The following is a 26374-nucleotide window of genomic DNA, read 5'->3' as shown; positions in this document are numbered from 1 at the left end:
TCCCGGACCGAGACTCGCACTCGGAACACTTTTGACCACGAAAGACAAAGGTCTCGAGTTCGAGCCTCGGCCCGGCACACAGTTTTAATCTGCTAGGAAGTTTCATATCAGCGCACACTCCGCTCAAGAGTGAAAATTTCAATCCTTCGTTTGATGCTGTCTTTCTGTTCTATGTTATTAGTCAAATTGTTTTTTCGCACCCTATATATATGTATTTATAATGATTCAAAAATACTTTTGTAAATTTTTGGGACAGGTTTCTTCCATCACAAGACGAAAAAAATCCATAGAAATGTAAGTCCGAAAATCCTTCGTTTTCGAGTTATCAACGAAAATTTACACTTCAGGTGCTTGGAACTCGTCAACACACAAACTCAAAATAACTGCTCGACATGTCGTTCTCTTGCTTCTAAACTAGCAAACACGCTTGCACTCTTTAATCATGCACTGTCGCACTCCTCCTGATATTCCCTGACGGTTTCGAATGGTTTCCTAGCCTTCCAGGGCGCGTCGATGAAGAGTTTCCGGGTAGTCTGCTGCATAGACAAATTGTTTAAGGTGCCGCCATAGATAATAATATAAAGGACTGGGGAAGACGTAGGTCATGGAAATGATCCTCCTCTACCTATCCATCTGTCATAGTAGAGACCAACCAGTGCACTTCAGACACTGACACTGGACTCGCATTCGGAAGGACGACGGTTCAATCCCGCGTCCGGCCATCCTGATTTAGGTTTTCCGTGATTTCCCTAAATCGCTCCAGGCAAATGCCGGGATGGTTCCTTTCAAAGGGCACGGCCGACTTCCTTCCCTAATCCGATGAGACCGATGACCTCGCTGTCTGGTCTCCTTCCCCCCAAAAACAACCAATCAGACACTGAGACTAAAGTGTGCTGGAGCTCCATTATGCGTAAACCACATGTTTCCTCTTCTTTGCAGGGGTACATCCTTTGTTAGGTCTTAGAGGACGTTGTGAATAAGTTCCTGTAGACAGTCCTTGTAACACGTGCTGGGAGAACGCTACGGTCCTTCCAAAAATCAGCTACAATTCAACTCACACATTGATCTTATACTGACGATGATGTCTAGCCTTTACTGTGGCATGGGGATAGTGATTGGCCCACGAGTGTTAATTATGCAAATTTGTTATTCTATCTGTTTCAGACGCTTGCAGTTTGTGCACCAAATCATTGGCAAAGTTCCTACGTGGTGGATGACCGGTGGGTGCAAGGCTCTGTGCCCGTTGTAGCTGATATAGCAGCCCGGCAGTTATGGGAGGTTGGTTGTTGGCTGATGGACGAACGCAGATGGCGTAACTGTGAACAGACTTCTTTCTGATGTACTGTGGACTGTAAAGATAATACACAAAGTGTATATGTTACGTGTCCTGCATTAATTTTCCACCCAATGTCAGGAATAGCGCAGGGAGACGTGTACTGACGGGATTCTTTTGAAGACACAATGCGAGCTGCTAGGTTAAAGTACCGACTAACGTATCACAGAGAAACATAAAAGCAGTGACTATACAAAGACTATTTACTGAGTGAACTGACTTCAGTATTAAGCACATACTCCGAACTGTGTACTATACATAGAAAAACTACTAAGTTCGAAAGGTGATAACAAGTGACGTTAGGAAACATTACGTAGTTTGGTACGAACTATATTTATTCTACGTCGTCGCACCAGCAATGAGACGATATATATTTTTCACCGTATCTTCATACTAACGACCGACAAGAGAAAAACTCTAACGTAATTATTTAAAAAAGATTGTAAGTATTAGAATATGTTTGTGGGACGCCAGCGAGGACCAAGACTCGCCGTTTCTCATAGCTAAGTTTCTTTCGGCGGGCATTATAACTGTTATCGATCTATCGTCACACTGCTACACTTATTGCAATTTTGCGTCATAGTACCAACAGGTCTTTTTTCGCAATTCATACGCAAGTTTGTCATCAGTACCCACTTCACGCAACGCAGTAACACATTCATTTAAATAGTTCTCCCAATAATTTCTAAAGCTGAATATACTGGGTAGTACAATTACAGTTATTACTGAAAATGTTATCTACATACGTTAAATTCTTTTAGCGCTTGCATGCATTAAATATTCTTTCTGCAGGAACAAGAAATTACAACTTTTTGTTTTTTCTGAAATAGCCGTACTAATATTATCCGAAAGTAATTCTGTCTGTTACGCGTTCACAACTAAACCGCTGAACAGATTCTGATAAAGGTTGGTACGGAGATAGCTTGAAAGCTGAGGAAGAACATGAGCAATTTTAGAAAGTGCGTAGTGCACCATATTTATTGATTTGAAGAATAGAACACGAAACGCGGAACAACTCCTTCAAAAGGTGATTACTCTTTGACGTTTGAACTTTATCGTATTTGTGTAAACGTTTTTATTGTTTGATATATTCTACGTCATACGATTCAGCATAACGAAAACAATCTTTATACAATCCTCTACATGTTTAATCCATACTTTCATACCAATATCAATAACATTTTACCTGTTGAGCATCATGTGTCGTCTGTTGCGTTCAAATTAACCGAGTAACTCGTGGCCATGCTGTTATCGTTGTTGCGTCACGGTCACGAGTTGCTGGTTTAATTCCCCCTAGACCAGTTTTTTTTCCTGTTCGCGTCTGGGCGTGTGCGTTGTCGTCTCATCGTCACTTTATCATCATCAACGCGCAAGTCACCGAAGTAACGTCAAATAAAAACACTTGCATATAGTTCGCGAACATCCCAATCGGGGTCTGCCAACCAATAAAGTCACATTTTGTTTCACTTTACTGACACGCTATTGCAGCCGTGGGTAACAGCTAGAATAGAATGCCTATAAAATCCTCAATGCGATTAATCCATGCCATTCCATCCTTCACCACTAATATTATAAATGCGAAAGTAACTCTTTCTGTCACGTTCTCACGATTAAACAGCTGAACTGCTTTTGATAAAATTTGGCGTGAGACAGCTTGAACTCTGATGATGAAGTTAGGCTATTTTACAAAGGATGTTGTACAAGATATTTATTGATGTGAAGAATGTTACGAAAAAATGTTTACTCTTTGATAAAGCTATTTACTCGTCCACTTCTGAACTTTGTCATATTTGTGAAAATGCTTTTATTGGTTGACATGTTCTACGTAATGCGATTCAATGAAATCAGCACAATGCTTACTGAATTCTCACCGCGTTTAGTCCATACTTACATTCTAATACCAGTATTACATGTTGCGAAAGTAACTAACGGTGTTACGCGTTCACGGCTCTACCGCTGAAACGATTCCATGGTATTTGGTATGGAGACAGCTTGAACCCTGAGGAAGACCATAGGTTACATAGAAAGTTTTACCTTTTTGAGTATTATTAACATTTTTAAATGTAATATACGTGAGTAGCAAGGAGGCGATTCTGGCGCTATAATGGGCGACCTGGCAAAGCTGGAGAGTTTTGATGGAGATACAACAATAAAATCTGACGGTAAGAACGAGAAGCATATTTAAAAGTATTACTATACGGTTCGCGAACAGAGGTCTGATATAGTGAATGGTTCTAATGGATCTCAAGTTGCGAAAATTACTCGAATCCAACAAACCTCAGGGCAGTCTTATGTCCGACGGTACTTGGATGTGGAAAGTCCGTAAGAGCTACGGAGACATTGTGACAGTCACAGCCCATTGCGTTTTAGGCGCTGAGCGTTACGCGTTTCTCTTGGCTTCAAAGACGCTTGAAGACCCACAACGACTGCGTCGTTTAAAGTCGTACCTTTATATGCGGAACGTGGTAGGCTTTTGACGAGGCTGCACTTCATTCTGATACATTAACTGACTATATTAATCATAATTATTCATCATAGAAGGCTGGATCAAATATTGTACGCACTATAACACATTAAACCTCTGGTTGCGCAATCTCACATCCAGTAGTAGGTGAGTCAGAGAAACCGCTAAAAACTCTACTTCTTCTGAAAGACTGTAATAAATTGAGGCATTTTTCAAAAGTAATTAGGAAATATTAAGCATCTTTCAGATTCGACGTACAGTAAAATAATATAAACACATTCATTATTTAGTTGCATATCGGCGCTACAAAAAGTTTTTATACACACGTCTCTGCGGCACAATATAAACATACATCTCGTAAAATTACTAGCATACTTACCATCACTCATCATAGCTACTGATATAAGAGCGAAGCAGCACGTAACACCTAGTAATATATAAATTATCATTCGTCTCATTTGCGTCTTGCTCTTTTGCTCTTTGTTACGTATGTTTGGGGATCTTTTGCAGTGGAATATGCAATATAAGAGCGAAGCAGCACGTAACACCTAGTAATATATAAATTATCATTCGTCTCATTTGCGTCTTGCTCTTTTGCTCTTTGTTACGTATGTTTGGGGATCTTTTGCAGTGGAATATGCAAAATTCCATTGCAAGTAAGAGCAAAATACGCACATCGCAATGTATTCGTTATTAAGCCAGTCAACTTCGACCATTCAGAGCAGAGTACGTAAATTTTCAAAGGTAGTGCCTTTAGACAGCGGAAAATCTTTATATTTGACAGCAGCATGCTGAATAAACTTGGTATACATATAAATCTTGTCGCGTTGCAGTAATCCAGAGCCCTTGTGAGAATTTGTCTGCTTGTGTTAATTTGCAAATTCTATAAACTGTCTAATTTTATAATTTTTTTTTTTTTTTGTTATTTCAAAATTACTTAGTAGTCGCTTTATTTAAGGACGATGACTCCCTTTCTTTAAGGTTATTCGTCACCTGTCGCTTTTATTCAACGGTTGAAAATGAGTGTTAGACTTTTGTGTGAACACACTCACTACTGTTATAGAAGATTTATGACGGCAGGGCTGAGTGATGTGTGTGTGTGTGTGTGAGAGAGAGAGAGAGAGAGAGAGAGAGAGAGAGGGCATCATTGCCTTGCTAACTTCAGGACCGAGCCTCTTGTAGGAATACAAGAGTCACTGCGAGTAAGTAGGTCAATGGACAGTGGATGCTACTAGCGTGTGACGAGGTGACGAGTTGTGAATTGGAGTCGGATGAGAAGCCTGTGCGACAGTCTGGCTTTGGAAGCCGAGCGGTGGTGGCGCGCGCTGAGTTTCTGCCTGCGATGCATGCAGCCTGCCTTAATTACTTTGCGAACTTGTTTGTGCACACGAACATGGCTAACTGCTTTAGCAAAGCAACACTTCGATTCACCATTAATAATAAACAGGCAGCACTAAAAGCGCTGGAGGTAGAACGCTTCCTCCGAGGTGAAGCAAAGAAACCACCATCGGACATATTGGAAATACACTTTCCCATACTTCGTAGTGTCATATACATCTAGGTCGCGGACAATAAGGCGTGTGACAAGATATTGAAATCTGGTCACCATTGATTCCGATTTTATCCCGCCGACAGCAACGTTAACGTGGACAGGGTGGCACATGAGGCTTGGGTCTTCATAACTTATGCGTGTTTGAGATGCCTTTCGAGATACCGGCGAAAGACGTCTTAGCGGCCTTCCCGCTCTATTGTGTGGTTCACAGTCAGACCGCAGAACGCTGCGCACAGTTCCGTTTTAAAGTGGTGCCTCAGATCATTATTGATCGTCGTCGTCATATGCCATCCTACTTAACCATCAGTGAGTGTCGCGCCATCGTTGTAAATGACGGTCAACCCAAAACCTGCGCTGGATGTGGCAAGGAGCCTCACCTCCGTTCGGAATGCCTACAGCGGCGCATCGCACAACTACCGTCCGCTGAACTGCAGCAGAGACAAACTCCACTAACGGTTTCGCCTGTCACATACGCGGCAGCGCTCTCTTCACTGACCACCAATCGGCGACCAAAGGAGCCACTGTCACTAGTGACACGGCTGCGGTGTGCAACGGAATGGAGGCCCCTACACCCCTCCCTCCTCATCTCACATGGACGAATGTCGACGCTATGCCGGACGATTCAATGGAACTTTCATCGCTCATCGTTCTTACATCGGCGTTTTTTCCGAAACGTCGGGAACCCATCCCGTCTTCCGACGCACAAGGACGAGAGCGCAAGCAGTGGTCGCCGAAGAAGTTCAAGCGTAGGCGCTACGCGACCTCCAAAACCTTCCATCGGGGATTCCGTTGCCGATCACCTTGCTAACAGGTCGGCAATTTCTCAAAGTGAAAAGGACAATAATGTTGCTTCTGCTGACGGACAATGCGTGCTGCCTGCGCAAACCCACGACCCAGTACAACATCGCCCCACTGGCGCCTCGGATGTTCTGCCGACGTCATTCGCGACGTTTGCAGTAGATCGTATGGATACACCCGAGGCATGGAGCGACGACGTCGAGGACGCGCCGCAACCCCTTGCAAGGGTCTGCGGTGCCCACGACAGGACAATAGATGCATGGCATGAACTGTGGATTCCAGGGTTCCAAGCGCGCGGCGCTGCCAGCTGCCGCCGTTGTGATGCCTCCTGGCGGAATCCTCCCAGGTTATGGGCCGCAGCTTCAGACGTACTATGTGGCTATGATTTACATCAACAACGTTGGTACCCGGGTGAGACTCCAGCTTCTGCGGGAAATGATTTGGGCTACGGGTATCGACGTCGCGCTGGTTTGGGAGGTGCTCTTCACCACCCTGCCAGAAATTGGTGGTTTACAGTTCTTACGCCTTTCCTAATGACGACCTTGTATGTTTAGTGCCACATGTGTTCATAACGGCAGATCAGTTGAGGAAGCCATGTACGCACCAACCTCAAGGGGTACGGCGTTTACCATGGTGGGCACTCACATTGTAAATGTGCGCCTTTACAATTCTCTATTATTCCAACCTCGTATAGCGAGCGGAAAGAACGAGCACCTATACCTTTCCGCGCCAACTCTGATTTCTGTTATTTCATCTGGTTTTGGCTGTAGAAGGAACAGATATCAATTTTACTCTGCGGAGGTCATTCCCATCTTTCTCGGTCGCTATGAACTTTGACTGCTTGGTGACGACTTCATTTGTGTTTTAAATCACAAGGATCAACTACCACTCGAGTCCTGCAGAAACGATGTTTCATCACCTGCGATCTTATCCTCTTGACACTTGGCACGCTCAACACACGTCTGTATGAAGGGTTTCCTGAGATGTTCGTCTGTGCTAAAGCATCTAAATCTACATCTACATGGATACGCAGCAAATCACATTTAAGTGCTCGCTAGAAAGTTCATCGAACCACCTTTACAATTCTCTATTATTCCAACCTCGTATAGCGAGCGGAAAGAACGAGCACCTATACCTTTCCGCGCCAACTCTGATTTCTCTTATTTCATTGTTATGATCGCTTCTCCCTATGTATGTCGGCGTCAACAAAATATTTTAGCATTCGGAGGATAAAGTTGGTGATTGAAATTTCGTGAGAAGATTCCGCCGCAACGAAAAACGCCGTTGTTTTAACGATGTCCAGCTCAAATCCTGTATCATTTCAGTGACACTCTCTCCCATATTTCGCAATGATACAAAACGTGCTGTCCTTTTTTGAACTTTTTCAACGTACTCCGTCAATCCTATCTGGTAACGATCCCACACCGCGCAGCAGTGTTCTAAAGGAAGATGGACAAGTGTAGTGTAGGCACTCTCCTTAGTAGGTCTGTTACATTTTCTAAGAGTCCTGCCAATAAAACGCAGTGTTTGGTTAGCCTTCCCCACAACATTTTCTATGCGTTCCTTCCAATTTACGTTGTCCGTAATTATAATTCCTAGGTATATAGTTGAACTGACGGCCCTTAGATTTGACTGCTTTATCGTGTAACCAAAGTTTAAAAGATTCATTTTATCACTCAAGTGGATGACCTCACACTTTTCGTTATTTACGGTCAATCGCCAATTTTCGCACCATGCACATACCTTATCTAAATCGTTTTGCATTTTGTTTTGATCTTCTGGTGACTTTATTAGTCGATAAACAACAGCGTCATCTGCAAACAACCTAAGACGGTTGCTCAGATTGTCTCCCAAATCGTTTATACACATAATGAATAGCAAAGGTCCTATAACACTATTTTAGGGTACGCCAGAAATCTATTCTGTTTTACTCGATGACTTCCCGTCAATTACTTCGAACTGTGACCTCTCTGTTTGGAAATCACGAATCCAGTCACATAACTGAGTCGATATTCCGTAAGCACGCAATTTCACTACAAGCCGCTTGTGTGGTACAGTGTCAAAAGCCTTCCGGAAATCCAGAACTACGGAATCAGTCTGAAATCCCTTATCAATAGCACTCAACATTCAATGCGAGTAAAGAGCTAGCTGCGTTTTTCTAAATCCATGTTGACTGTGTGTCAATAGACCGTTTTCTTTGAGGTAATTCATATTGTTCGAATACCATATATGTTCCAAAATCCTGCTGCATATCGGCATTAATGATACGGGCCTGTGATTTAGTGAATTACTCCTACTACCTTTCTTGAATATTGGTGTGACCTGTGCAACTTTCTAGCCTTTCGGTGCAGATATTTCGTCGAGCTAACGGTTGTATATGATTGTTGAGTGTGGAGCTATTGCATCCGTATACTCTGAAAGGAACATAATTGGTATATAATCTGTACCAAAAGACTTGCTTTTATTAAGCAATTTAAGTTGCCTCACTACTCCGACGATATTTGCTTCTACGGTACTCATGTGAAAGGATTTCATCTCTTGTTAAAAGCAGCTTTTACTTGGTGGATTCGGCTTGCAGTATCCTTACCCGGCCGCGGTGGTCTCGCGGTTCTAGGCGCGCAGTCCGGAACCGCGCGACTGCTACGGTCGCAGGTTCGAATCCTGCCTCGGGCATGGATGTGTGTGATGTCCCTTGGTTAGTTAGGTTTAAGTAGTTCTAAGTTCTAAGGGACTGATGACCACAGCTGTTAAGTCCCATAGTGCTCAAAGCCAGCCAGTATCCTTCTTTGATCTTCCGTCTAATTTAATTTTACACCCTAGATAGGTGAAGTATTCGACGTTCTCCGGTCGCTCATTGTTAAGTGGGCATTCGTCAACGGTGTTTTGTCTTCTCACCACTGAGATTTTTGTTTTACCTTTATTAAATTTCAGTTAATAGGAAGGGCTGAGGGTCGTTTCCATCGGAGCCAGCATCGCTTCTAATTTTTCTGCATCTTCGCTTAATGCTACATCATCAGCAAACCTCAGTAACAAGAATTTTAATTCCTCCGGTAGCTCCTAGTTTCTCCCTAGCTTCATCTGTTGCCCTCTGAATATATCCATTGAACAAGATAGGAGAGAGCGAACATCTCTGCCGTATACTCTGCTTAATAGGAGCTCCATCTTGATCTTCTCCACACCTTATCAGAGACACATTTTCTCTATATTATCCTTCCGTCCTTATACTCTAAGCATCTCAAAACGCTTTGGCCCGTCTACCGAATCAAATGCTCTTTCTCAGTCGATGAACGCAATATATGTGTCTTGACCCTTCTTCAACCTTTTCTCAAGGGTTAATAATAATTAATTAATAACAATGACGCATGCACGTCTTCAGCCGGCCGGTGTGGCCGAGAGGTTCTAGGCGCTTCAGTCTGGGACCGCGCGACCGCTACGGTCGCAGGTTCGAATCCTGCCTCGGGCATGGATGTGTGTGATGTCCTTAGGTTAGTTAGGTTTAAGTAGTTCTAAGTCTGGGGGACTGATGACCTCAGATGTTAAGTCCCATAGTGCTTAGAGCCTTTTTTTTCTTTTTTTTTTTTTTTTGCACGTCTTCAATGAGCCAAACAACACAGAAACTGCACAGCAGCTAACTGGTGGCATGTAGTGTGGTGCGATCGAATCGAGATTTATTTTTGCCTATTTTCAAATGATGCGACGCGTCGAGTGCACCGACAGCCCAGTGATTAGTTTAACGCGCAGTGAGTGAAGGATATACTTCAGGCTGGAGGCGGTTCTATAATGTATGGGAGTGGTTTTTAGTACTGTGGCTTAGCCCAATCTTTCAGGTTGCCGTGAACATGAACCAGGATGACTCCGTTCCTTGCCCAGTTGAGGCTGTTATCGATTACAGATGCGGTGTTACATAGGTTTTGCGTCATGTCACCTGTGGATGACTATTTTTTTGTACTGCGTGCTCACTAAAGAGAAATTTCACCATGACCATCCACATCTACAGAATATGCCGCAAGCCCCCTAACGGCGAGCGGCGGACGGTACGTTTGATAGTTCTAACCGATCCTCTCTTCCCCGTTCCTCTCACCAATGATGCGAGAGACGTACGATTGCCTGTAAACCTCTTTATTAGCTCCAATTCCTCAAATTTTCTAGCCGTGGTCATTTCATGAGATATGTGTCGGCAGAAGTAATACGAGGGTTTAAACTTTGATAGTGGCAGCTATTTATTCATAGCTCGTACAAAATAGATACGTGCTTCAAAGTTTTACTGACCTTCAAAGTAGTCACCAGCAATGCGTATAACCCTTTGCCAGCGATGTGGAAGTCGTAGGCTACTCTTACAAGGGAACCTCCCCATCACACCCCCCTCAGATTTAGTTATAAGTTGGCACAATGGATAGGCTTTGAAAAACTGAACACAGATCAATCGAGAAAACAGGAAGAAGTTGTGTGGAACTATGAAAAAAATAAGCAAAATATACAAACTGAGTAGTCCACGCGCAGTATAGGCAAAATCAAGTGTATTTTCAGCTCAGGAGCGCCGTGGTCTTGTGGTTAGCGTGAGCAGCTTTTATTTTCATACCATTATTATCTGTCCGTCCGTCCGTCCGATGCGATCACTTTTTTGGGAGTGATTATCACATCCGCAAGAAAACCTAAATCGGGCAAGGTAGAAGAATCTTTTTACCCATTCGCCAAGTGTACAAGTTAGGTGGGTCGACAACATTTTCCTGTCATGTGACGCACATTCCGTCACCAGTGTCGTATAGAATATATCAGACGTGTTTTCCTGTGGAGGAATCGGTTGACCTATGACCTTGCGATCATATGTTTTCGGTTCCCATTGGAAAGGCACGTCCTTTCGTCTACTAATCGCACGGTTTTGCGGTGCAAAACACAGACACTAAACTTATTACAGTGAACAGAGACGTCAATGAACGAACGGACAGATCATAACTTTGCGAAAATAAAGTAAACTTTTCACTCGAGGGAAGACTTGAATTAAGGACCTCTCGTTCCGCAGCTGCTCACGCTAACCACGGGACCACAGCGCTGCTGCGCTCACACTCCCCTTGATGTTGCCTATACTGCGCATGGACTACTCAGTTTGTATATTTTGCCTATTTTTTTCATAGTTCCACACAACTTCTTCCTGTTTTCTCGATTGATCTGTGTTCAGTTTTTCAAGGCCTATCCACTGTGCCAACTTATAACTAAATCTGAGGGGGGTGCGATGGGGAGGTTCCCTTGTTAGCAGCGCCAGTTGTGTTGACGGTTCGAGCGGTGCGGTCTCCTGCCCGACGAATTTGTAGCAGTTCTGAAGCGAATGCTGTGAAATGCTTCCGTCAGTTTAGAAATCGAGTAGAACTCATGAGGGCTTAAGTCAGGGGAGTGCAGTAGGTGATTCAACTGAAAAGCCCACCAGTCGCCACTCAATGGCCGTTGAGTTGAGGTACTGGCGCGCAAATTGCAGCCTTCGTAGCAGATGAACAGGAGTCAGCGTGGTTGTATGAACCGATCGCCTTCTGCCCTTGCACGTCTCGCAGTGGCCCACGCTGCGAAAGGTCGTAGTTCATGCTTTTGAAGGGCGCCCATATCAATGTGATTGGCTAGCAATAGTGTTAGTTACAAACACGTAGCTGTATGTACATGACAAAGCTTACCATTAATTCGTTTGTGGCTGACGCAGATCGGTGCCAGGAAGATGGTATCTTCATTCCAAAATTCAATTCGCTGTTATCGGCTTGTGACGTCTGCTGAATCCATGAACTTGAGTAAAGTAACGTATCGCTCACTCTTCCGCTATCGAGCACCTCTTTGTTACATTCTTAAGGGGGGGTAGGACGTCAAATGGGCTGACTTGGAGCACGAGAGGCATTACAGGACATTTTAATTTCCAGTATCTATACTTTTACAAAACAATTCATAAAAATTTGTCAGCATCACCAGGAAGGATTCAGGATTCACACTCATTGCAGTGGAACTTCGAAAACATAAAAAATAAATATTTTTATGCGTGAAATTTCATCATTTTTTCACTTACTAATGGCTGCATTTGTTGCTATAGGTACACTTTTCTTCATAAGTTAGAGAGATTCTTCGATGAATTTTGCACAGCATACATACCATACTTACAGGTGTATGAAACTCTAGAATTTATTTAATTTATGAAAAAACGAATGCTCTGTTGTATTTTAAACTTCATGTTTAGAAAAAAATACAAATTTTGTAGTTAATCATCTGAATTTTTACCACAGTTTTTAATAGATTTGGTAAATTCTAGAGTTTCATACACCTGTAAGTATGGTTTGTATTCTGTGCAACATTCATCGAACCATCTCTCTTACTTATGAAGAAAAGTGTACCTATAGCAACAAATGCTGCCATTAGTAAGTGAAAAAGATGATGAAATTTCACATGTAAAAAAAATTACTTTGTTATGTTTTCGAACTTCCACTGCTATGAGTGTCAATTCTGAATCCTTCCTGGTCATGCTGACAAAGTTTTATGAATTTATTTGTAAAAGTATAGACAGTGGAAATTAAAATGTCCTGTGGTGCCTCTCGTGCTCCAAGTCAGCCGGTTTGACGTCCTACCCCCCTTACGTTCACAGATGCCATTCTTGGTGGAGATATGCACTGGCAAATTTTACTTTAAAGTAGAGCCGTGAGGACACCATGGACAGACTTTTTGGTGCGAGCGTTATCAGCATAAGCAGTGCTCTAGTTTTGAGCCCCAAACTGGCCTGGAGTTTTAATTTTTCGGGTTGTTTAGTTACAGCAGACCCTACACCGCAATGTGAAACACTCGTGGAATTTTTCAAGTGTTTAGAGAGGCGTTTTGCACCATTTGTGAAGAAATGCATTAATTAAATTTCGTCAGTGAAACTTGGTAGGGCAATCTGTATTGGCATTTTACTCCAATGTCGGCCATAAAAGCTCGAACTATTTTTTACGTTAATATTAGGAGACTGGGCAGGCTAGATACGAAAGTATACACACGCTGGATACGAATGTGTATCGCACGAACGGATGAAACAGTAAGGACCATTGGTATCTTGCAAGTTGGCAGAGGTTTTTTAGCCCACCTTCTCAACTACATTTGCTCAGTATGCCTAAAAGGCCTACAGACCGTTTTCTATTATTCGTCATCGTACGTAACATAAACAGCGTGGAAAAAGTATGAAACAGTATCTCACAATACCACATATTCACACTTATGTTTCTAATGTAAGACTTACGTAGTCTGATGCAGAAGCATTTTACGCCGCGCTGTTGGTACAGAAAAAAGAATAACGATACACCATATCGCATAGTCCGGTCCAGGTAACCGATGGCTATGTTACATGATTTGGGTTCTGTTGTCAACGAACTAACGCGTTCCAGTGGTAATTAGAAGTTTGGGGACAACCCGTCTGTCCCCCAGGGTTCAGTTTGTTCAGCTTGTGTCGGACCGTCGTTACGGAAACAACTGTTTCCAGATACGGATTGAGTTCTGACTAGCTGCAGCGACAAACACGTAATACAATCCATAACGAGTTTTGGACTAACGTGCTTCACTGCAACAACGCGTCAGTGAACAAATTTACGACCTCCCAAGAGTCCTCTGGCCCGTAACAGAGATGCTGTCTTTATTTTGACAGCCACCTCTGCATCCAGTCTCCTTATTTGCAATTCCCTCTGTTATCTGTACAAATGTCATCTCAAGTTATTTTAGGTTTTCCGCAACACTTGATACATAAAGCTTGCTTCCGTCTCCACTGAAACAATGTTTCTTTTCTCTTAAATCCCAATAATTCTTACTCTCCAGGCTTATAATTGTCTCCATAGTCAGCTCTTGCAGGGCAGGAAATGAGCTCAATGGATAGTTTTCAGACACAGCAATATTTCTGTTAACGTGTCTTCTGCGTCTGTATGTCTCCTCTGTGGCTTTTGATACAGACAAACTGTGTCCTAGGTAGCCATAGGTGTTGCAAGGAAATAGTTTTCCATATCATTTCTCCTCCTTCATGCCCCCATCTAACTATTGGTCTGTGAGCAGCGCTACACCGTCTATTTCTGTTGCATGAGACTTCTAAGCCATCGATTCAGGTTGTTGATACTGTGTCGATTTTGGCGCAAAGAGAATAATATCAGAACAGAAGACGTTCATGTGTGTAGCCATTATAGTTCGTGAGAAAAACACTTGTGTTATGTTATCAGATCGCAAGTTTGAATATCATAACGTCAAAAGTAAACATAAGAGCTATTTTAACTTCAACAGAAGCAAATAATATGTGAAAACGTCATTGTTGTGTGGCCACTGATGATGGTTTTGAAACTAGTTCAAGAAACCGTCAAATCAAACTGACTTACTGCAGTTTCAAATCAAGATACATAGTGAATTTTGTGTCACTTGCCTGTACTACTCCAGAAGTGGTTAAAAGTGTAGAAATCGAAGAGATTCCTCCGACTAAACAAGACTTCTACATAAATGAAGAAAGAAACGTAGTGTAAATGTTTACCTACGTGGAGGACTACAAAGGTATTAATTTCAAAATAATCACTCGGTTTTACAAGGATATATATTTTACATTCATTTTTTAGAATTACGTATACGGTCAGTTTTAATGTACGTTTCGCAAATGTTCAGCGCGCCCTCCGTCGGAGGCAGACCAAAAATCCAGACGATGGCAAACTCGTCCCATACATTTTCAAGTAAGTCTCAGATTACAGCATTCGCTGCTGTTGCTATGTAGCGCAGCACGTAGATGGAGCCTTTGACAAACGATCCGCAGCACCCCCCACCCCCCGTCTCAAAAAAAAAAAAAGTCGCATACCGTGAGATCGGGAGATCGGTACGCCTTTTACGCCCGATTCATCGTCGAGGCAGCTCATTGTTAAGAAATTTTCCCACATGCAGGTAACAGTGTGGCGGTGCTCCGACCGCTTCAAGAAAGAAATTTTCGGTGTTGGTTAATGAAGGCGTTTTGTGTAATGTATGGGAGAGCGAGCTAGCTACAGGGGGTGAACACAAAATACCGGAACACCACAAACACAACACATTACCGTACGCCGCCCGGAGTGGCCGAGAGGTTCTAGGCACTACAGTCTGGAACCGCACGACCGCTACGGTCGCAGGTTCGAATCCTGCCTCGGGCATGAATGTATGTGATGTCCTTAGGTTACTTAGGTTTAAGTAGTTCTAAGTTCTAGGGGACTGATGACCTCAGAAGGTAAGTCCCATAGTGCTCAGAGCCATTTGAACCATTACCGTTCCTAATACGGTGTAGAAAACCCATTGGCATTGAAAAGAGTTTGTGGAGGTCACGGAATGGATAAGTACAGCTCCTGTATGGTTTTCAGTGAAAACTTATGCCATTCTTGTTTCACAACAGTGCAAGTGCAGTTAACGATGACGGAGGTGGATAGCGATCAGGCACCCTTCTCTCCAAAATAGTCCACAAAGGCCCGACAAAACCAGTCCTGGACGATGCGAGATGTGTGGCTAGGGGCCCTGTCGCCTTGGAACACAGCTGAACGCAGCTGCACCTTTGGGGAACAAGCATTGCACCGTGGTATGGGCCTGAACAGCCAAAACGCTCACACACTCCTTGGCAGTAACGCGACTTTCCACAGTAACCATGGTTTTCATAGAATACCACAATTTGGCTGCCCAGGTCATCACCGAACCCGCGGCACGTTTCAGTCTTGTGTTGTAAACTCGGGCAGAAGTTGGAAATAGTGTGAAACAACTTCACCTAGCGACGGAATGCCCTTTTTCTAATCACTTACGTTCTCGTTTGTGCTTGGCGTTTGAGCTATCGGCCGTTTTAGCGAAAGACGCGCGGGCTGTCGACCAAATTACATTCTTCAACTTCTCCATAGACCAGGTTTTATGGCTTCGGCACCACGTTTTTCTGTTAAGGGCATTTGCATCACCGACAAGTGGCTTTGAAATTCAAGATCGCCCTGCAATTACCGGTTTGCGGAAATCCGTTCGTGTTGTTTTGGTGCTGATAGGAGTCGCGAGTGCGACATTCGGCTCTGCAGTGACTGTCGCAGCTGTTGTCCTCTTACTTTTGATCACAATCCTGTCCAATGAGCGTCCGTCACGATCGCTCAGTACACACTTCCGTCTGCGTTTTGACTTAGCGTATGATGATCTTCCAGTTTCGCTCTATGTGGTATAAATCTTCGATACGGTGCCTCTTGAAACAGGAAACACTGTATCTTGGCTACCGAAGCACCCCCGATATGAGCATCAACAATTTGCCAATGTTCAACTTCACCTAGCTACGGAATGCCCTTTTTCTAATCACTTACGTTCTCGTTTGTGCTTGGCGTTTGAGCTATCGGCCGTTTTAGCGAAATACGCGCGGGCTGTCGACCTCGTTTTACTTTATATCCGTCGCAGCAGTATGGCGAAGACCATTTAATTTTTAGTACATGACCTCCGTTTGTCCATGGCGTGTTTTGTAGACTTTTCCCCACTCCCTGTTTTTAGCTCTTATCTTCCGGCGATTGGGATTAACATGCAGTCGTTTTTAACTCCTCTCTTTGTCTTCGTGTTCTACAGTTCTGATTTGGGGGGAGGGGTGGGGGAGAGGGAGGGGGAGGGGGCGTATGACCCTAGTTGTTTTTGCGTCCTAAAACAGAACAACGAAACAAACTTAGCTACAATACAGAGCACCCACGACCACACAGAACAGCGTTCTGACCGCACCTGACACTTGCGACGTATTGAGGTCGTTGCACAGGTGCCGTTCGTGGTCAGATGCAACAGGGCAACACTCGGGCTTGGTTAGCATCTCTATCCATGTTGAAGCCTGAATTTCTCGGGGTCATTCCACATCTTTGTCCAACCCTTACTTCTGCACCAAGACGACCCCTAGCAGAAACCATCTGAACTGGCCCAATGATAAAATTTTAGTTACTATCCTAAGTTACAGTTTACTTCTAGTTTACACCTTCATACGAGACTTTCCAGTTTTTATGTGTACAATTTTGAACTAATGGGCTCGAAATAATTTTATATTTACTTATCCGTATATCCCGTCCAATAATTACGCGCATATCAAGATGCCCTACAGATAAACGGCTGTACTAGTATTCAAGTTGATGATGGTGATGAGTACCATCCACACACACAGTTCGTGTGGGCAGAAAATCGAGTGAGAGAACTCAGAGACAAACACACTAGAATTTTATCTAGAGGATGAATTACCTGACATGATCTCCCGTGGTTCTACTACATTGCTTCAAATGAAATGCTTGATTTATTCCTCAGTAAGATCCAGACTGTTTCGCTCCAGCATGTTTCTCAACTTGAGCTAATGTGTGTGGAGAAAATCAGTAGTTTATGTAATGCATATCGCCAGTGCCATCCTCATAGTAGGCTCTGATTATAAACAGTTGGCAGTAATAAAAACCTGAACGCTAGTCACTCCATCTCCAAGCATTTGTTCGGAAAAAGAGGTAGTGCGGTGGCGTGTGTGACGTATTTGTGGGAACTAATCAAGGGTCGAGCTGCAGTTTCGGAGCGACCGAACGTTGCCCCAACCTGCTGGAATCATGTGAACAGTGGCACCAACTTCGGTACTGCAGAATTCCTCACCTAACCAGTACGTCCAAATATTTCGAAGAAAAATATTCGCAACGACTCTCCAACACTAACAATCTGTGTACTGACACGTCACATGCACACATCCTTCTGATTTTATGTAAGACTGCAGGTTTTTCTGGCCTTTGTCATTGATGGTAAAATCTTCTGAGCATCAGGTCATCCAGAAGCACCAGTGCAGTTCTGAAAAAGATCCTTTCAAAAGGACCGAATCGACGAGCGTAAAAGAATTTTGAAGAGGAATCTGACGTGGGCTAACGACTCATATTGCTGACACGTGCAGTTAACCTTTCCTCTTCATGTCTCCGTAGTTTGGCTTAGCATGCTTGTAGAGGTAAGCTATGTTTTATAAGACATCTCTGTTCCCTATTTAAGTCTTTCAGGTAAAACTTACAGACAGTCAGTCACCGATTTTCTTCATCTGCAAATGAAACAAACGCTGCTCTAGTACGATCCACTTCCCAAGCGTTCTAGAGAAATCTGGAATATTGCACAGTTAAACAATAACTGATATTAAATATTTAACATACGACATTAAATTATTCTAGCACGATAAAATTATTCTAGCATTACATGTTGTCTTCTTTGTTTTATGGCCCCCTTTTTTCCACAATAGTACATACAAAAGTTGTGGTGTCACCGCCAGACACCACACTTGCTAGGTGGTAGCCTTTAAATCGGCAGCGGTCCGTTAGTATACGTCGGACCCGCGTGTCGCCACTATCAGTGATTGCAGACCGAGCGCCGTCACACGGCAGGTCTAGAGAGTCTTCCTTGCACTCGCCCCAGTTGTACAACCGACTTTGCTAGCGATGGTTCACTGACAAAATACGCTCTCATTTGCCGGGACGATAGTTTGCATAGCCTTCAGCTACGTCATTTGCTACGACCTAGCAAGGCGCCATTACCAGTTACTATTGATATTATGAATAATGTACAGTCAAGAGCGACGTTCACCATTTATGGATTAAAGTTAAGTATTCCACCAGCTACGTCCGTTTTTTCTAAAGTCTAATTTCCTTGTCCTGTTCCAGACCTCATGCCAGCCTGCGTGAGCTAAAACGCGTGCCTTTCGGCTTCCTCTAATAACACGGTGTTGGCTCTCCTGCCAACCCACAACAAAATTTGTATAGCCGGCCGGAGTGGCCGAGCGGTTCTAGGCCTCTACAGTCTGGAACCGCGCGACCGCTACGGTCGCAGGTTCGAATCCTGCCTCGGGCATGGATGTGTGTGTTGTCCTTAGGTTAGTTAGGTTTAAGTAGTTCTAAGTTCTAGGGGACTGATGACCTCCGAAATTAAGTCCCATAATGCTCAGAGCCATTTGAACCATTTTTTTTTTGAACAAGTTGTATAGGTTAATTGCCGTCCTTAGCAACTGTAGAGAAAGTCTTATCAAGAGAGGGCGCGTTTCGCTTTATTTAAAGCATCTTCAGTGGTCACTGTAACAATATGATTTTTCCTCTTACAGTTTTGTTTGGATCACTAACTGTTTGCAAGCTTTACTCATCACTATAAATAGTTTTTATTCTGTTAATTACTCATGTTTTCTTTGTTTAGTCCATTCGTCTTCGTCTTCTACTTGTATATCTTGAGTGTTTGCATTTGCACGCAGCACTTCCACTGCACTAGAAACATTTACACATCTGTGCACTGTCCTCTCGTCGTTTTGCGTATTTTGTTTTAGTACTGCGGGATGCGGTCAAGGTTCCTTTGTATTGATAGTGGTGGAGGCATCCGCTATGACTCGATTAGTGTTTCTATTTCCCGTCTAGGATGAGAGAGAGAGAGAGAGAGAGAGAGAGAGTGTCAGTTGTGTATATGTTTAGATTTTTTAATTTTTTATTTTATTTATTTACCTTTATTAGTCTACATTTTTAAGTGGTGATGGTTATCTTTGTGTGTGTGTGTGTGTGTGTGTGTGTGTGTGTGTGTGTGTGTGTTTGTGTGCGTTGTTGTGTGTTCGAGTGGACGCATGTGAAAAAAATAGAGAAATAGAGAGATTTTTTTCTGTAAAGTAATTTTCTCCTTTCCGTAAAGTAATTTTTGTTATTTTTATTTTTATTTTTATTTTATTTATTTTTATTATTGTTTTAAATTGTGGGTAATTATGTTTCTGTGTATGAAATGAGCTAACATGTCCTGGTTGCTGTGTCTACGTGTGTGTGTGGGTTTGTGTGGTGTGTGTGTTTGTGTGTATGTGTAAGTTGTTGGTTTATTATGCTACAGTGGTGGATGATCTAGGGTGGAGATATTGCCTAGTTTCTCATATCATTTTATCGCGCTATGAGGGTTGTTCTTTCTCAACAACATGTTCTATTAGTATGTTTGTATGGTCATTTATTAAGTGTTTCTTCTCTATTATTGAGTTTTGAATCTGGCAGTTTTTATGTAGATGTAGGAGATGTTAATTGGTTTTCTGTGGAGGAGAAAGAAGTAATCGGTAGCGTTAGGGACTTGTCTACTAAAATGGGGCAAGTGCTATGTCAAAATGTGATGCAATTAGAAGAGTGTATGTTTGGCTTCACGCCTTATGAGTGGTAGTATTCGCAGTTGCCGAAAGAAACAATATAACGCACATATTCATCCATGAGAGAAACGTGGCCGGCAGGATATGGTACTACAATTTTATGAAGAGGCATAAAGAACTTTCGTTGAGGCAGTCAGAGGTCACACCCATGGCTCCTGCCAGTGGTTTCAACAAAGAGAGAGTTGCAGAGTTTTTTTAAGTCATTCTCACGTCAACGAGAACATGTGGGAAGCACCTGCAATTTTTAATGAAGGTGAAAGAGGGCTTTCCACTGTACAGAATTGCTAAGAAGGGAAACAACAAGTTGGATCCATCTCGACAGGAGAACGTGGTGTTACAACTGCCGTTTGCTGCGTTAATGCTCCTGGACAATACGTCCCGCCGAAGCCGATCTTCAAGGGTCCTCGTGGTAAAGATGAGCTGAAGGACAGAGCACCTCCTGGGACAATCTTGGCCTGCAACCCAGGTAGCAGATACACAAACAAAGAATTGTGAAATATGTTGAAAATTTTATTACTTATCTAAGACTTTCGAAAACTCATACTGTTTTTCTTCTCCCTGATGGTCATACAACCCATGCAAAAAATTCGGAAGCACTGAATTTAGCTCGGGAGAATGCTTACACTTCATGGACACGCCACTCATAGACCGCAGCCCTTAGATGTCTCTTTCTACAAACCTTTAAGCAGTTACTACGAATACATAGACGAAATGGAAAAATGGCTACAAGCACATCCAAGCTGTGTACTGACACAGTTCATAGTTTAATCACTTTTTGGAAAAGTATGTGAGAGGGCAACAGCTATAGAGACAACAGTTCATTATTTGCTCGTTCTGGAGTCTGGCCGGTAGATAGAGATTTCTTCAAGGACCATCACTTTTATACCTGTCATGCAGTTCCCTCTGATATATCCAATGAAGGTTTACCAGTAGTGACAGAGACAACACCACAACCACCAACAGTGATGGAAGGTGCGTTAGATTCAAAATCAAGCTTAGAAACCTCAGAAAGATCTCCAACAACCGCAAAAGGCGTCAGAGGAAATATTGGTGGACCCTGTCGTTGGCTACTCCATTAGGAAATATTACTCATATTCCCAAAGCAACCACGTCGACATAGGCCAGGTCAAGAAAAGGTGCACAAAAAGCTATAATAGACAAATTCTCCAGACAAATATCAATTACGGCATAGTGCTAAACCTCCCACTAACCTAAATAGAAAGCTGCTTATAGTGAGTCAAACGAAACAAGTGAAAAGCATCAACACCAAAGGGAGAATCGATAAGTTCAAAATCAAATGGCTCTGAGCACTATGGGGCTTAACATCTATGGTCGTCAGTCCCCTAGAACTTAGAACTACTTAAATCTAACTAACCCAAGGACAGCACACAACACCCAGTCATCACGAGGCAGACAAAGAATCGATAAGTGAAAAACATGATTAATCTCATGGCATGTAGGAAGTGGGTGCATGAAAACTGCGTTGGAGTGAGGAGAATACTAAATGATACTTTTGTTTTAATTACAGATAGACTATATCCCTGTGTTACGGAAAAAACATTTAAAATGTATTATAATTTGTTCATAATTATACGCAAAGGCAATTACTTCATAAAGTAGCCCAAATTTGACCTAATTTCATAATAACGACAGTTTATAACTGCACCGCACTTCAATATTGGGCTAATTTAATTATTTTTATGTTCAGAATCAACTTTCTTCGTTCAAGTAAAAATTAATTTCCAATTAAACATTCTTTCATTTTCTTAATGATACTGTATGACCATATTGAAATCCAACCAGCGTTGTATACTCAGTAAGAGGTGTTTAATCACGAAATTTCGTACATAAACATCAATCAAAGTTTTGCATCACCTCGGTTTCGAGAATTCCGGAACCTGTACAGAATATTGGAATAGAACTCAACATAAACATCATTCCATCCTTTCTACTGCTCATGAAAACCACACGTTGCCTATTGTACCATCATACAACGAGACATACTGAGGTGGTAGTCCAGTCTGCTGTACACAACGGTACCTCTAATACCCAGTATCACGTCCTCTTGTGTTGATGCATGCCCGTATTCGCCGTGGCATACTATCCATAAGTTCGTCAAGACACCGTTGGTCCAGTTTGTCCCACTCCTCAAAAGCGATAAGGCGTAGATCCCTCAGAGTGGTTGGTGGGTCAAGTCGTCCATAAACAACCCTTTTCAACCTATCCTAGGCATGTTCGATAGGGTTCATGTATGGAGAACATGGCTGGACCCACTAGTCGGACGATGTCGTTATCCTGAAGAGAGTCATCCACAAGATTTGCACTATGGGGGCGTGAATTGTCGTCCATGAAGACGAATGCCTCACCAATATGCTGCCGATATGGTTGCACTATCTGTCAGAGGATGGCATTCAAGTATCATACAGCTGTTACGGCACCTTCCATGACCACCAGCGGCGTACATCGGTCCCATATAATGCCACCCCAAAACAGCAGGGAACTTCCATCTTGCAGCACTCGCTGGACAGTGTGTCTAAGGCGTCCAGCCTGACCGGGTTGCCTCCAAACACGTCTCCGACGATTGTCTGGTTGAAGGCATACGCGACACTCATCGGTGAAGAGAACGTGATGCCAATTCTGAGCGGTCCATTCGGCGTGTTGTTGGGCCCATCTGTACCGCGCTGCATGGTGTCGTGGTTGCAAAGATGGACCTCGCCGTGAACGTCGGGAGTGAAGTTGCACATCATGTAGCCTACTGCACACCGTTTGAGTCATAACACGACGTCCTGTAGCTGTACGAAAAGCATTATTCAACATAGTGGCGTTGCTGTCAGCGTTCCTCCGAGCCATAATCAGTAGGTAGCGATCATTCACTGCAGTAGTAGCCCTTGGGCGGCCTGAGCGAAGAATATCATTGATAGTTCATATCTCTCTGTATCTCCTCCATGTCCGAATAACATCACGTTCATTCACTCCTAGACGCCTGGACAATTTCCTTATTGAGAGCCCTTCCTGGCACAAAGTAACAATGCGGAAGCGATCGAACCATTGTATTGACGCGTCTAGGCATGGTTGAACTACAGACAACACGAGCCGTGTACCTCTTTCCTGGTGGAATGGCTGAAACTGATCGGCTATCTGACCCCTCCGTCTAATAGGCGCTGCTCATGCATAATTGTTTACATCTTTGATCGGTTTTAGTGACATCTCTGCAGAGTCAAAGGGACTGTGTCTGTGATACAATATCCACAGTCAACGTCTATCTCCACGAGTTCTGGGAACCAAAGTGATGCAAAACTTTTATTTATGTGTATATATGTAACTGTCCATTCATGGAGTTCATCGGGTCGATCGATGGAAAGGGGTATCCACGAATGGACCTTTACGGAAAATAATTCACCATTCGCGACAATGTCGCAGCTTGTGTAGTTTTCCATTTTTTCCTGGTGGTGTCAGGAATAACCATTGTACACTGCAATATAAGGTACCTGAAAAAGTCTGACATTCAGTTTCACAACATTTCAAACACTGGATTTCTTTCTATCTGACACAAATTGACAGGAACCTTACCCTACACTGCGAGACAAAAAAAAAAAAAAAAAAAAAAAAAAAAAAAAAAAAAAAAAAAAAGAAATTCCTGGATTCGCTCAGAAAGGAGGGGTGCTCTAAACGAAATTTCATGAACTGAGAGAATATGTGATGTTATTCCAACGATTAGAAAGTCGAATCAGATTACACCCCATCTGGCCTGTATCACTGTACTGACTCAGTTGGGTATTCATTCACAAGTCAGTTCGTAGTAATAGACGGCAAATCATCGAGTAAAACTGAAGTGGTATCAGGTGTTCCCCAGGGAAGCGTCCAGGGGCTCTGCTGTTCCTGATCTATATAAATGACCTGGGTGACAATCTGAGCAGTTCTCTTAGGTTGTTCGCAGATGATGCTGTAATTTAACGTCTAGTAAGGTCATCCGAAGACCAGTATCAGTTGCAAAGCGATTTAGAAAAGATTGCTGTATGGTGTGGCAGGTGGCAGTTGACGCTAAATAACGAAAAGTGTGCGGTGATCCACATGAGTTCCAAAAGAAATCCGTTGGAATTCGATTACTCGATAAATAGTACAATTCTCAAGGCTGTCAATTCAACTAAGTACCTGGGTGTTAAAATTACGAACAACTTCAGTTGTAAAGACCACATAGATAATATTATGGGGAAGGCGAGCCAAAGGTTGCGTTTCATTGGCAGTATATTTAGAAGATGCAACAAGTCCACTAAAGAGACAGCTTACACTACACTCGTTCGTCCTCTGTTAGAATATTGCTGCGCGGTGTGGGATCCTTACCAGGTGGAATTGACTGAGGACATCGAAAGGGTGCAAAAAAAGGCAGCTCGTTTTGTGTTATCACGTAATAGGGGAGAGAGTGTGGCAGATATGATACACGAGTTGGGATGGAAGTAATTAAAGTAAAGACGCTTTTCGTCGCGGCGAGATCTATTTACGAAATTTCAGTCACCAACTTTCTCTTCCGAATGCGAAAATATTTTGTTGAGCCCAACCTACACAGGTAGGAATGATCATCAAAATAAAATAAGAGAAATCAGAGCTCGAAAAGAAAGGTTTAGGTGTTCGTTTTTCCCGCGCCCTGTTCGGGAGTGGAATGGTAGGGAGATAGTATGATTGTGGTTCGATGAACTCTCTGCCAAGCACTTAAATGTGAATTGCAGAGTAGTCATGTAGATGTAGATGTAGATGTCCTCTCCAGAGGCAAGCTGATCCACAATTGCTGTAACTGCTCTTTGCCATCCTGGATGCTGGCACTGGACGAAGTTGGCATCAGAGCTAGTCCCACACATATTCCTCTGGGAACAAGTTCGGGAATCTTGCCGGCCGCGGAAGTACCTCAAAATCACGTTGGCACTTTACAGGGACACATACCATTCGCGGGCGAGTAAAGGCCTGTTGGAAGATGGCACCACAGTACTATTGCATGGCTGGTAGCACCTAAGGAAACAGGACGTTGTGTCGTCGCAGTTCCCTCAACCACTACCAGCCAAAACCTGAAGCCATATCTGATGGCTTTCCACATCATGATACTAGAAGTTGCAACACAATGCCTCTCCAAAACTTTGGAAGAACGAGACCTCTGCCCAGGTCGCCGCCATACCGCCGACGATGATCACAAGGCATAGTCGAGAACTGAGATTCATCGCTGAACGTAACGCGATTCCATTCATCAGCAGTTCTTGCTTTCTGGTCACAGCCCCACTCCCAACGCACTGTTTGCGTTAAAGTGCGTATACAAGAGACGATAATCACCAGCCAATCGTGCAGGATGATACAGAGTGTTACAGGGAGTCCACTACTTGTCCGCGGCTGGCAGGCGCAGCTGTGACGGGGCTACTATGTGCTTTGCTCACAATGCGACGAACGTTTCTTGTGGTGGTCAGACATGATTGACCAGAGCCTGCACAACTGGTATACCTGTCCCCGCGTTCCCATGCAATCCAAAATCTGCGCTCTGTGGTATTCGAGTGTCCCACAGATCTGGACGCTGCATGCTTCGATCAGCCGGCCAAATGGAGGACCACAATAAGACCCCGTTCAGATGCTGTCATGTGCTGATAACGCTGTCACAGTACATGACATCTCTGTGTCCCTCATAGTGATCGCTCTAATTCTGATACAGCCCATCCCCTTATATGCTACACCAGGCCTGAAAACAATGCTAAATGCGCACAATATTAACGCAACTTCCTTGCAGATTAAGACTGTGTGCCGGACCGAGACTCGTTTCATTCTGAAAACATTCCCCAAGCTGTGGCAAAGCCATGTCTCCGCAGTATCGTTTCTTCCTGGAGTGCTAGTTATGCAAGTTTCGCAGGAGAGCCTCTGTGAAGTTTGGAAGGTAGGACACGAGGTACTGGCGGAATTAAACACAGTTTTAATCTACCAGGAAATTTCATATCAGCGCACATTCCGCTGCAGAGTGAATATTTCATTCTTGAATACTAATGCACCCTGGTGGCCGTTCTACTTGTCACAGAGAACTAATCGTTTACATAACCGCCGATAAGGCTTACGTGTACTGGGCGCTGAAGATCT

This window comes from Schistocerca serialis, chromosome 1 (genome assembly GCF_023864345.2).
Source record: "Schistocerca serialis cubense isolate TAMUIC-IGC-003099 chromosome 1, iqSchSeri2.2, whole genome shotgun sequence".
NCBI classification, from domain to species: domain Eukaryota; kingdom Metazoa; phylum Arthropoda; class Insecta; order Orthoptera; family Acrididae; genus Schistocerca; species Schistocerca serialis.
This window is presented reverse-complemented; position numbering follows the sequence as displayed.